Below are 12,369 nucleotides of genomic sequence, written 5' to 3' on the forward strand. Positions count from 1 at the left end.
ACACCTGGCCGGATAATGGTGGAGCCTGGTGCACACCTGGCCGGATAATGGTGGAGCCTGGTGCACACCTGGCCGGATAATGGTGGAGCCTGGTGCACACCTGGCCGGATAATGGTGGAGTCTGGTGCACTCCTGGCCGGATAATGGTGGAGTCTGGTGCACACCTGGCCGGATGGTGGAGTCTGGTGCACACCCGGCCGGATGGTGGAGTCTAGTGTTCCCAGGCTACACGCCTGTGCCGCAGGCAACTGTCCTGAATGCTGTGGGCAACTGTAACACAAGGGTGAGAGTTTGTACATCTAATCATAGAAGAAAAAGTGCAGTGAGAATATGGCACAAAAGGTGATCAGTGGTCACCTGCATAGGACACTTACCATGAATGGAGCCTGCGGGACTGGAAGGTGCTCTGGGTGAGTCAGCGAGTGAGCAGGGAGTGGATGTGAGGACCTCAGACGCTACTGTGCCTTCCCAGAGACTCTATGAACACTGTACACTTAGAGTACTCTAAATTTACTTTTAAAAACAGTTTTTCGTTAATAAGTTAGCCTTAGCTTTTCATTGCTTTTTATATCATAACCTTTTTACTTTTTAAACTTTTTGACTCTTTTGTAATAGCACTTTGCTTAAAACACAAACATACTGTACAGGCATACAAAAATATTTTTTCTTTATATCCTTATTCTACAAGCTCTTTTCTGCTTTTAAAATTGTTTGTACCTTTTTGCTTTCTAAACCTCTTCGTTAGAAACTAAGACACACATTAGCCTAGGGCTACACAGGGTCAGGTAATCAGCGTCGCCGTCTCCCACCTCCGTACCTCGTCCCACCGGCGGGTCTTGAGGAGCAGTAACGCGCGTGGAGCTGTCATCTCCTGTGAGAACCGTGCCTCCTCCTGATGCCTCTTGAAGGACCAGCCTGAGGCTCTTCCTCAGTAACTGGTTGGCTGGTTTTTTACAGTTAGGGTCTCGTTTTGTCGCCAGGCTGTGGTGCTGTGGTGTGATCATGGCTCCCGGCAGCCTCAAACCAGTGGGCTCAAGAGATCCTCCCACTTCAGCTACAGGCACACGCCACCGCATCCGGCTGTTTTTAAACTTTTTTTAGAGACAGGGTTTTGCTCCGTTGCCCCGGTGGGTCTCAAACTCCCGAGCTCAAGTGATCTCCCCACCTCTGCCTACTGAGTTGCTGGGGTTACAGGCAAGAGCCATCCCACCCTGCCAACTTTCTTTAGTAAGCAGGAGGAGTACACTCTAAAATAACAATAAAAAGTGTGGTGTAGTAAATACACACTGTACATAAAAACAGACAGCGGTAACACGGCTGTTTGTTGTCAGGTATTAGATACTGTACATAAGTGACGTGTGTGACTTTATGCCCTGGCAGCACAGGAGGTTTGTCTGCACTGGCATCGCCACACGCTCGTGAGCAGTTCCTCGCACTGACGTCCTGACGTCCACAATCTCACGGGGTGAGGGTCGTGTTTCAGCCCCATCACGGTCTTAAGGGGCCACCGTCACCGACGTGTCCATCGTTGGCTGGAGCGTTGCTATTCAGTGCAGGACGGTGATGGCATCTGAGCCTCCTCCCCATGCTTATCACCCCCTCCTAATGAGGAGAGCTCTTCTCTACAAACATACCTTATGGTTTATCTTCAGAGGAAGGAAGGTGAAATATCTCCGGTGAAATATCCTCAAGCTAAGCGGGACCAGGGGAAGACGGGATTCGAAAAAATGCCATTGAAACCAACTCACTGACTCTCCTGTGCTGGCAGACATAAGCCACTCGTGGAACTCTTGAGACAGGGTGGTGTAGGGTGGGCCGGGGGTCCCCACCTCTGTGTGAGGTGCGGCTGGAACCACCCTCCAGAAACAGGCCAACAGCCCAGGGAAGGGGCAGTCCGTGGAGTAGCTGGGGACACCAGAAGGGACAGAAGCAGCTGCAGTCAGGCCTCTTGTGAGGGACGGAAGGATCAAGCAAGGAGCCCCAGAGCGTCCTTCCCTGGGTCGGGGCACACACTGAGGGCGCATGGGGCTCCCGGCAGTGCACATCCAGCAGCCCAGGCGGGGCAGCCCAGCAGCTGAGCGTCAAGCCCAGGCGGGTGTGGAAGGCCACATGTTCCTGCTGTGGAGAAGGGAGCTTCTCAGAGGAAGCGCTGGCTGAGCTGCCTTCCCTTTCACGTTCGCGTTGGCCCAGCTGCGGGATCTGACACTGACCCACGTCCTCGTGTGTGACGTGCACATCATCTGTGGCTAAAGCACCCTCTGCTGGGCCCTGGGTTTGGCCGACAGTGAGGTGAGGGCCTGTGCCAGTTGCTTGAATTCTTTCTTTCTCTAGACACAGGGTCGGTCTCTGTCGCCCAGGAGAGTGCTATGGTGTGATCACCCCACGGACCACAGTGAGCTTCACAGAGCAGAGTCACACTAAAGAGACGGCGAGATTGGCAGGCAAGGGCTCCATCCGCTGGCTCTTCTGACACCCACTTCCCTCGCCGTCCGCAGCAGCATCCTGGTCTGACCGCGTGGCTGAGTGTTGTTTTCCAACGGTGTGCACTTCTTGTCTTCCGGTCCTGGAGGTCCGGGTCTGAGGTGGGCTTCGGGCCGATAGCAAGGCTCCTGGAGGCTGTGGTGGAGACGGCGTCCCTTCCTGCCTCCAGCTCCAGACACCGCTGCTGCGTTCCCGAGTTCTCAGTCACGTCTCCTGACTTCTGCCTCTGTTGTCACGTCCTCTTCTCTCAATTTTTTATCGTGTTAAGATAACCCCAACCAAATTCGTCCTTTCGACCATTTAAAAATCCAGTGGTGCTGAACAGTCACATGTTGTACAACCACCACTTCGATTTCCAGAACTTCCTGTCCTTTTACAGAAAGCAACAAATCAGAGGCTGAAGTGAAGTTACCAAGTTACACTTCTGTGCAAACAAAGACTCCGGCCCAGTCTGATTCGTTGTGGAAAGCAGAGGTTGCAAAGGGAGTCGCCTCTGGTCCTTTTGTTGCTTAGGTGTGGAAAGTGGGGTTTTCCTTTTGATTTCGTCCTAGGAAGTCAGCGTGAATCAACCTTAGGTTCTCTGCCTCTTTACCCTGTTCTCCTGCCTCACTGGTAGCCTCTGTCCTGTGTGTTTCATAGAAGTGGGATTAAACGTCTGTCCTTTGTGTCAGCCTTGTTCTCGTAACATCACGTTTCTCAGGGTTCGTCCCTGTTGTGACATGGACTTCATCCTTTTTGTGACTGAATAGTATCCCACTGCACGCGTGTGCGGGTGTGATGGGTGTGCGTGTGGGTGTGCGTGCAGGTGTGTGGGTGTGGTGGGTGTGCATGCGGGTGCGAGTGCAGGTGTGCGTGTGGGTGTCTGTATGGTTGATCCGTTCATATCTGGGTAGACGCTGGGCCGTTTCCACCTTGTGGTGAACAGCGCTGCTGTGGACGTTGTTGTGTATTTTCTTCTCAGTTCTCTTGGGTGTTGACCTGCGCGGAGTTGCTGGCCGTGTGTAATTCAGCTTCTTGAGGAACAGCCAAACCATTTCCACAGCAGCTGCCCCATTTCACTTTCGCCCCAGCACTGCCCAGAGGGACCCGTCTCTCCACATCCTGGTCAACACGTGTTACTTTGTAGATTTTTGTTTTGTTTTTCATAATAGCCATCCTGACGCCCATGAAGTGGGGTCTCCTGTGTCTTGGTTTTCGTTTCCCTGATGACTCGTGACGCAGAGCCCGTTTCACGTCCTCGTGGCCGTGCGTGTGTGGTCTTTGGGGATCTGTCTATTCACACGGCTTTTGCCCTTTTTTAAATTGGATTTTTGTCTTTTTTGTTTGTTGTGTTGTAGGAGTTCTTTATATATTCTGGATACCAGAGCCCTATCAGAGCTATAACTTGCGAATATTTTTTCTCATGCTGTGGGCATCTTTTCGCTGTACTGAGAATGCTTTCTGAAGCACCAAGTTTGCATCCTGGCGACATCCCGCTTAACACTCTTTTTCCTTGGTTGCTCATGCATTTGACGTCATATCCAAAGAACATGTACGCCTGTTTTTCTGAGAATTTTATAGTTTCTGCTCTTGTTTTTAGGTCTTTGATTCATTCTCAGTTAATTTTTGTGCAGTCGTCCCTCAGTATCCAACTGGGATTGGTTCCGGGACTCCCCATAGATAGCAAATCCACAATGCTCAAATCCTTGATGTAAATGAGCTCAGATTCACGTGGCCTGGGCCTCGTCCTGCAGAAAAGACACGATGCTCTGCAGACTGGCAGGGCCGCGGCAGCCGCGTGCGTTTCTTGGAGCGCTGCGCCATTGTGGAGCTGAGTGTAAACAGAGAGAACAGTCCCTGCTTTGTCCAGCCCCCCAAACAGCAGTAAGGCTCGGCGGCGGAAACCTGGCTCCTCAGCAGGGCATGGCTGGGCCCTCCCTTCCGGGCCCAGTCCACCGAGAACGGAACATGCCCGCCACGCCCCGTGGCATCTGCCCTGAGTGTCCCAGTGTCTTCCCTTTTCCCAGTCCTGTGTACAAAACCCTAAATAAGTCTTTTTCTTTTTTTCTTTTCTTTTTTTTTTTTTTTTTTGAGATAGAGGCTCGCTCTGTCACCCAGGCTGAGTGCAGAGGCAGTCTCGGCTCACTGCAACCTCCACCTCCCAGGTTCCAGCGATTCTCCTGCCTCAGCCCCCTGAGTGGCTGGGACTACAGACGCACACCTCCAAGTCTGGATAATTTTTGTATTTTCAGTAAAGACGGGGTTTCACCAGGCTGGCAAGGCTGGTCTCAAACTCCTGACCTCGGCCTCCCGAAGTGCTGGGATTACAGGCGTCAGCCACCACGCCAGGCCAAATGTGTCTTTTTTGCAAGGGCTATTATGGTTTGGGGGAACCTATATTTTATATTTATTTGAAGTAAGTATTTAAGAGAAAAAATATGTAAATATGTTTACCATCAGGACAGATATTTTAAGTGAAAAAAAAAACGTGTTAAAAGCTGTGTCTTATGCATATTCTCTCACTTTAGGGAAGATTTTCACGGGATTTTTCTTGTCTGTTTTTAATTTGTTTTAAAATTTTCCAGTCCTGGGAGTTAATCATTAAAAAGTGCTTGCTGAGAATTAACTTGAGTTTCACTAGACCTTGGTTGGAGAAGGAAGGGGGGAATCAAGGGCAAGGACCCCACCCTCCTTCCCAGAGCCCCGCGCCCTGCACTGTTGGCCGCCTCCGAGCCACCTCGAGACCCAGGGCCCTTCCTGTCGGAGCCAGAACTGAACCACCGACGTTTCCCCAGTGTGTCGGGAGGTGATTCAGGGCAAGTGTTGAGGAGGAAACCCCAGTTCGTGGTAGGGAGGTCACGCGTGCAGGGTAGCGCGTGCAGCCCGAGAGGTGGCCGAGGGTCAAGGGTCGAGGGTCTGTTCCACTCCCGGGCCCGCTCACACGCACACGCACACACACGCTGCCTGCACACATGGGCACACATGTACATGCAGAAGCACACATGTACACACATGAATGCACACATGCTGCCTGCACACACACACGTGCACACACACACTGCACACAGCAGCAGACCCAGTACCCATGCCTGGAGGCAGCTGCATCACCCCCACCGCGTGTGCACGCACTCGTCTTCTCTCTGCGTCACCCCCACCGCGTGTGCACGCATTCTTCCTCTCCGCGTCACTCCCACCGCGTGTGCACGCACTCGTCCTCTCTCCGCGTCACCCCCACCGCGTGTGCACGCACTCTTCCTCTCTCTGCGTCACCCCCACCACGTGTGCACGCACTCTTCCTCTCTCCACGTCACCCCCACCGCGTGTGCACGCACTCTTCCTCTCCGCGTCACTCCCACCGCGTGTGTGCACGCACTCTTCCTCTCTCTGCCTCACCCCCACCGCGTGTGCACGCACTCGTCCTCTCTCCACGTCACTCCCACCGCGTGTGCACGCACTCTTCCTCTCTCTGCATCACCCCCACCGCGTGTGTGCACACACTCTTCCTCTCTCCGCGTCACCCCCACCGCGTGTGTGCACGCACTCGTCCTCTCTCTGCGTCACCCCCACCGCGTGTGCACGCATTCTTCCTCTCTCTGCATCACCCCCACCACGTGTGTGCACACACTCTTCCTCTCTCCGCGTCACCCCCACCGCGTGTGTGCACGCACTCTTCCTTTCTCTGCGTCACCCCCACCGCGTGTGCACGCACTCTTCCTCTCTCGCTCACAGACATATGCACACACGGGCAGCACGCCCTGCCCCAGCCAAGGGAAGTGGTCACCTCCAGACCCCTGTGCCTGGAGCCGGCCTGGCCCCTCCACCCAGTGTGCACAGAAGGTGGTGGCCTGGCAGAGCCACGGGAGGCCCCTGGGGTCCGGGCGTGCATGGAGCACCCGGGGCTTTGAGCAGTGCTGCACTTGCCTAGCTCTGAAGTGGTTCCTGCCGAGAGAAGACGTGGATGTCACCGCCCAGCAACACCGTGCTGCCCAGTGAGGCTTCGCGTGCGGGGACGCGGTGCTGGCCGGGCTGCGCCAACCAGGGCCCTGTAGCCACTGGCATGTGATTGACACCAGAGTGTCTCGGGTCATCCCCCGGCCCTGCATCACGTCCTGCCACAGAGTGATTCACATTCGGCCGGCCTGTGTCTGCCGGTGATGTTTTAAAGTGCGGATCGCTCTTTCCTCAGGGGTCACTTCCTCTAACGAAAGCACAGTTTTTGAGTCAACAGGGTGGCTCGGTTTGGCTGCAGACACTTTGGGAAGTCAGCTCCGTGGGGTTGCCGAGCCCTGCAAACACCTTCAGAGGGTCCCTGGTCGTGGCCCTTTCTGTTCTGGCTTCGGAGGGAAGCACACAGGCCTGGCCAGGGTGTTTGACGCCATGGAGGGTGGTCAGCAGAAGCTGGTACGGGGCTGGGGAAGGGGGCTGGGGTCCTGCTCTCAGACACCTGCAAGCCCAGCCGTGAGCCGTCTGCCCACAGTGCGAGTTCACACCGTGGTCATCGCAGGGGTCGGGTGTGGGCAGGACCTGTTCACGGTGAATTCCCTGAGCCTCGCTTCCCCGGGGCCTGGGCCACTGGGCAGGCCCCTTGGGTGGTCTGTCTGCCAGACTGGGCCGCACTCCCTGGACGAGAACGGCTGTTCTGCCGCTTGGGTTGGGTCTTCTGCGACTGGCAGGTGTATCCAGATGGTCACAGGTGTTTTAAATCTTCAGGGTCCTATCTGCTCCGTGTCCTCCTATTAACAGACCATCAAGGCGTCTCCAGCTTTCATTGTGGATTTGCCGTTTTCTCCTTTCAGTTCCTTTGGTCTCGGTGCAGTGTCTGTGCTTCCATTTTCTGTCCGGTGTGACCCCCAGGCCTGGGCCTGTGAGTGGGCGGTGGCCCCAAGGCTGTGCACATGGCCCTGCCCACGCCGGCGGCTGCGGGAGCACACGAAGGCGTCAGAGCTCTGTGCCGTGCGTGACACAGGGCCCCCTCCTTCAGGGGAGGGTTCCAGAACTCTCCAGCCCCTTCCTCCCACAGCCCTAGGTCCTTCTGGCCCCTGGAGTGTGGTGTGGTCAGGACGGTGGGCAGCGTAGCCCCCACGCCTCCTTCCCAGCCTTCGTTTCTGCTGGTCCTCACTTGGTTTCCCACTCGGAGGCCCCAGTCGCCGCCATGGAGCTGCCCCCGCCCCGGCGCTTGCCCGTGCCTGGAGGACTCGCCGGGCGCCTGGCGGTCCAGGCACAGCCCCTGGTGCCCTCTGCTGACCGAGCCCCTCCCCGGAGCCGGCGGAGCCCGTGTCCCCGCTCTGTCCTCGCCGTGTCTGTCACGTCCTTGTGCCCTTGTTTCTGGGTCGTTCTCACTGAAGAATGGATTGAGTTGTTTGCAGACAGATGGGTCGTTTGTCCAGTAGACGTGTCCCGTGAGCACAGACCGGCCTGGGTGTAATTGCGGTGGTTTGTCCCCAAGAAACATTGAAGTTTGACCCCAGCGTGGCCGTGTGGGAGGTGCTGGGGTCTCGAGGGGACCCCTCGTGCACAGATGAACGCCTCCCGCCGCGCTGGGTGAGCCCTCGTGGGAACGCACGGCGCCCCACGAGGCCGGGCTGTGGCACGGACCCACTGCCTCGGTTTCTGTCCTGCATCCTCCCTTGCCACGTGCTCTCTGCACACACCACACCCCTTCCGGTCTCCACCCCGGGTTAAAGCAGCCTGAGGCCCTCTCAAAGGCAGCTGCCCAGTCTTGGACATTCCCCCAACCAGAACCGTGAGGCAAATGTCCTGTCAGTGACATTTTACATTCTTGTTTTATCCCAAGTCTCCAGAATGCCATGTGCATTCCCCACACACAGCCCACCTCAGTGAGGACCTGCCACGTCTTGGGGGCTTCGGCCACATGTGACCAGGGCACGGCCACACTGGGCACAGGGGTCTCACGTCGCGGCCACACTGGGTGCAGAGGCCTTGCAGAGGCCTCACGTCACGGCCACACTGGGCGCAGAGGCCTCACGTCGCGGCCACACTGGGCGTAGAGGCCTCGTGTCACCGGCCACACTGGGCGCAGGGGCCTCACATCACGGCCACACTGGGCTCAGGGGTCTCGCGTCACCGGCCACACTGGGCTCAGGGGTCTTGTGTCACGGCCACACTCAGCACAGAGGCCTCACATCACAGCCACACTGGGTGCAGAGGCCTCGCGTCACCGGCCACACTGGGCGCAGGGGTCTCACGTCGCGGCCATACTGGGCGCAGAGGCCTCGCGTCACCGGCCACACTGGGCGCAGAGGACCTGGGTTTGGTTTCTCAGGTCGGCCTCACCACCGTGCAAACGGCGGAAGCTCCAGGTGTCCGGCTGCAGAGTAAACCTGCCAGAAATCGCCTCTGGACTTTTTGGCAAGCAGAAGTTGAGAACAGGAAGCTACATTGTTGCTTTGTAACCGCGAACTCCGTTTTTCTGAGGTTGAGGGAAGGCTGTGTTTGTCAGGGCAGATGTTTCACGTTTGCTGGGAACAGCAGCCTCTCAGGGGCCTCCGGCCGGTGTGGTACCCACTGACGTGCCAAGCTCCCTGCCTGGAACTGGCACCGGGTGCTGTGGCCTTGGCTGGCCTGGCTTCCAGGACCCCCTCAGGGCTCTTCCTGACGTCCCAGGGGGCCACCCGTCTGGCAGGCACCCGCCCGTCCCAGCGCAGAGGCACCAGAGCTTTGATGTGCAAAATGTAGGATGCTCGAAATGATCCCATAGAACTGCGTTATTTCATTTTAAAACGTTCATTCCGAGAGTTTCCTTGGTGATAGCAAAGATTTTTTTTTAAATTTTTGGCCAGGCACGGTGACTCACGCCCAAAGTCACACAGCTTTGGGAGGCCAAGGTGGGTGGATCGCTTGAGCTCAGGAGTTCAAGACCAGCCTGGGCGACACGGCGAAACCCCATCTCAACAAAAAATACAAAAATTAGCAAGTTGTGCTGGTCCACACCTGTAGTCCCATCTTCTCGGGAGACTGAGGCAGGAGGAGCGCTTGAGCCGCAGAGGTGGAGGCTGCAGTGAGCTGTGATCACGCCACCGCACTCCAGCCTGGGTAACAGCAAGACTCTGCATAAAAAATATATATTTATTAAAAGATGGGGTCTTGCTACGTTGCCCAGGCTGGTGTCAGCACAGCACACTAGCCTCAAACTCCTGGCCTCAGGCGAGGTGCAAACTGCCACTGGGCTTTAAAATTTTTATTTAGGCCAGGGCAGCGGCTGACGCCTGTAATCCCAACACTTCGGGAGACTGAGGCAGGTGGATCACTTGAGGCCAGGAGTTCAAGAGCAGCCTGGGCAACATAGTGAAACCCTGTCTCTACTAAAAATACAAGAACCAGCCGGGCGTGGTGGTGAACACCTGTAGTCCCAGCTACTCGGGAGGCTGAGGCTGCAGTTGCAGTGAGTAGAGATTGAGCCACTGCACTCCAGCCTGGGCGACAGAGCGAGACTCTGTCTCAAAACAGAACAACATAAATTTTCTTTTCTTTTTTGTTTTTTGTTTTGTTTTGTTTTGTTTGAGACGAAGTTTCGCTCTGTCACCCAGGCTGGAGTGCAATGGCACAATCTCAACTCGCTACAAGCTCCACCTCCCGGGTTCAAGTGATTCTCCTGCCTCAGCCTCCCAAGTAGCTGGGACTACAGGCACCTGCCACTGCGCCCGACCAATTTTTATATTTTCTGTAGAGATGGGGTTTCACCATGTTGGCCCGGCTGGTCTCGAACTCCTGACCTCAGGTGATCTGCCAACCTCAGCCTCCCAAAGTGCTGGGATTACAGATGTGAGCCACCGCGCCTGGCTAATTTTGTATTTTTAGTAGAGACGGGGTTTCTCCCTGTTGGCCAGGCTGGTCTCGAACTCCTGACCTCAGGTGATCCGCCTGCCTCGGCCTCCGAAAGTGCTGGCATTACAGACATGAGCCACCGCACCTGGCCAACAAAACAAATTTTAAGGCTATGCGTTTGCCGTCAGGCCCAGGCACCCCCAGCCTTAGGTGCCCACAGATGTGACGTCGGTCCCTACAGGTTAGGTTAGAATTCCCACTTTTTTGGATTTCCTGTAAGTGGAGTCACACCGTGTGCACGCGTGACTGCCTCCCTTCACTGTTGCCGACGGACATCTGTGCTGCCCTGACCGGCAGTTTGTTCCGTGGGTTGCTGGTGAGGACTCCACTGGACTCACGGTACGGGCACCACAGGGTTTCTCCGTTCACTGCTGATGGACAGTCTGGGGCTGCTGTGCATGGAGCTGCCGTGAACACACACGGACGGTGCTGGACGGACGTGTCTGCGTTTTTCTTGGGTGGATGTCCAGGCCGGGAACGGCTGGCTGCGTGGAAGCCTGCGTTTAGCTCTGAGAACCTGCTCTGGTCTGCAAAGTGGTTCTGCATTTTCCTTCCCTTCAGCATGATGTGAGATTTTTACTTGGTGTTGTCAGTGTTTATTTTTATTTTTACTTTTTATATTTTAAGAGACAGGGTCTCCCTCTGTCGCCCAGGCTGGAGCGAGTGCCGTGGTGCAATCACAGCTCACTGCAGCCTTGACTCCTGGAGCTCAAAGGACCCTCCTGCCTCAGCCTCCTGAGTGGCTGGGCCTACAGGCGAGCGTCACCATGCCCAGCTAATTTATTATTCTTCTTCTTTGTAGAGTTGCCCAGGCTGGTCTCATAGTCCTGGGCTCAAGCAATTCTCCCGCCTCAGCCTCCCAAAGGACTGGGATTGTAGGTGTGAGTCACTGTGCAGTTTTTTCAGTTTTTAAAATCATAACAGTCCTGGAGGGTGCAGTGGTATTTCACTGCAGTTAGAATTTTACTTCTCCATCTCTGGAATCTACAACCAGATGCACGTAGCACCCCCACCCCCACAGTGTGACAGCCCAGAACGTCTCCAAACATTGCCACGTTTCCTGGGGGCACATCAGCCCAGACCACGGTGCTGATGTGGGCCCGTCTTAGCCAGCTGGCTTCCTCAGGATGGACAAGAAGCAGAAAGCCTTTGGGCTTTAAAGGGATCTACAGTGAGACGAGGTTCTCAGCCATTGTTTCTCCACCCGACGTGCGTGCTCACACACACAGCACTTCCAGGGACGTACGCAGATGCTGGCGTAATCTCAGTGTCGGTGATATGGAAACGTCACCACCTTAGCCACCCAAGAAAGAAGATTAAAGTGCTAGTGAGTGAAAATGTCATGGGCTCAATGGTGTCCCCCCTAAAAGATATGTTGGTGTCCTCACCCCCAACCTCAGAACGTGGCGTTATTTGGAAACAAGGTCTTTGTAGATGCAAAGTTAAGATGAGGTTGTTGGGTGGACTTTCCTGCTGAAAGCTCATTTCACCGATGACCAGTCACGTAGAACCTGTTTTCACGACCTAATCGTTTACGTTTGAGGAAGTGGTTTCAACCTCTCGCCCATTTTTAACCCATTGCCTGTCTTCTTCTTAATGGGTGCTGAGGGTTCTTAGTGTTTGCTGAACGTACGTCCTCAGTGAAATGCACGTATTGCAAATGCTTCTCCCAGCCTGGATTATCTCTTCATTTTCTCTGCAGGATCTTTCAAAGAACCAAAGATTTGGCTTTGGCGGCATCTGGTTTATCCGTTTCTTCTGCTGATTTGAGCCTCTTGTGTTACCTGAGAAACCTCTGCCTACCCCGTAATCACGAATGTTCTCCCTGGATGAGCTCGTGGCCTCTTTTGTGTTCAGCTCACTGAGGTCCGGTCTGAGGTTGGGAGTTTGCGTTTGGAGCCCGAGGCAAGGGTTGAGGGCCGTTGTTTGTAAGGACATCAGTGGGTCCAGTGCCATCTCTCATTTCCCCCACCGACGCCCCTGACATCTTCAGCAAACATCAAACCCCAGCCAGGCGGCTCTGCTTCTGGTCTCTGTTCTGTTCCGTTTATCTGTGTCTGCCCA

General features: G+C 55.2%; 1 protein-coding gene across 2 annotated transcripts in view; it reads left to right on the top strand.

Annotated features, from left to right (window-relative positions):
* The window catches only part of B3GNTL1 (UDP-GlcNAc:betaGal beta-1,3-N-acetylglucosaminyltransferase like 1), a 157,200-nt gene that overhangs the window by 103,357 nt on the left and 41,474 nt on the right, over positions 1–12,369 (top strand). The window lies entirely within an intron of this gene.

The sequence above is a fragment of the Macaca thibetana genome, chromosome 16, assembly GCF_024542745.1.
Source record: "Macaca thibetana thibetana isolate TM-01 chromosome 16, ASM2454274v1, whole genome shotgun sequence".
Taxonomy (NCBI): Eukaryota; Metazoa; Chordata; class Mammalia; order Primates; family Cercopithecidae; genus Macaca; species Macaca thibetana.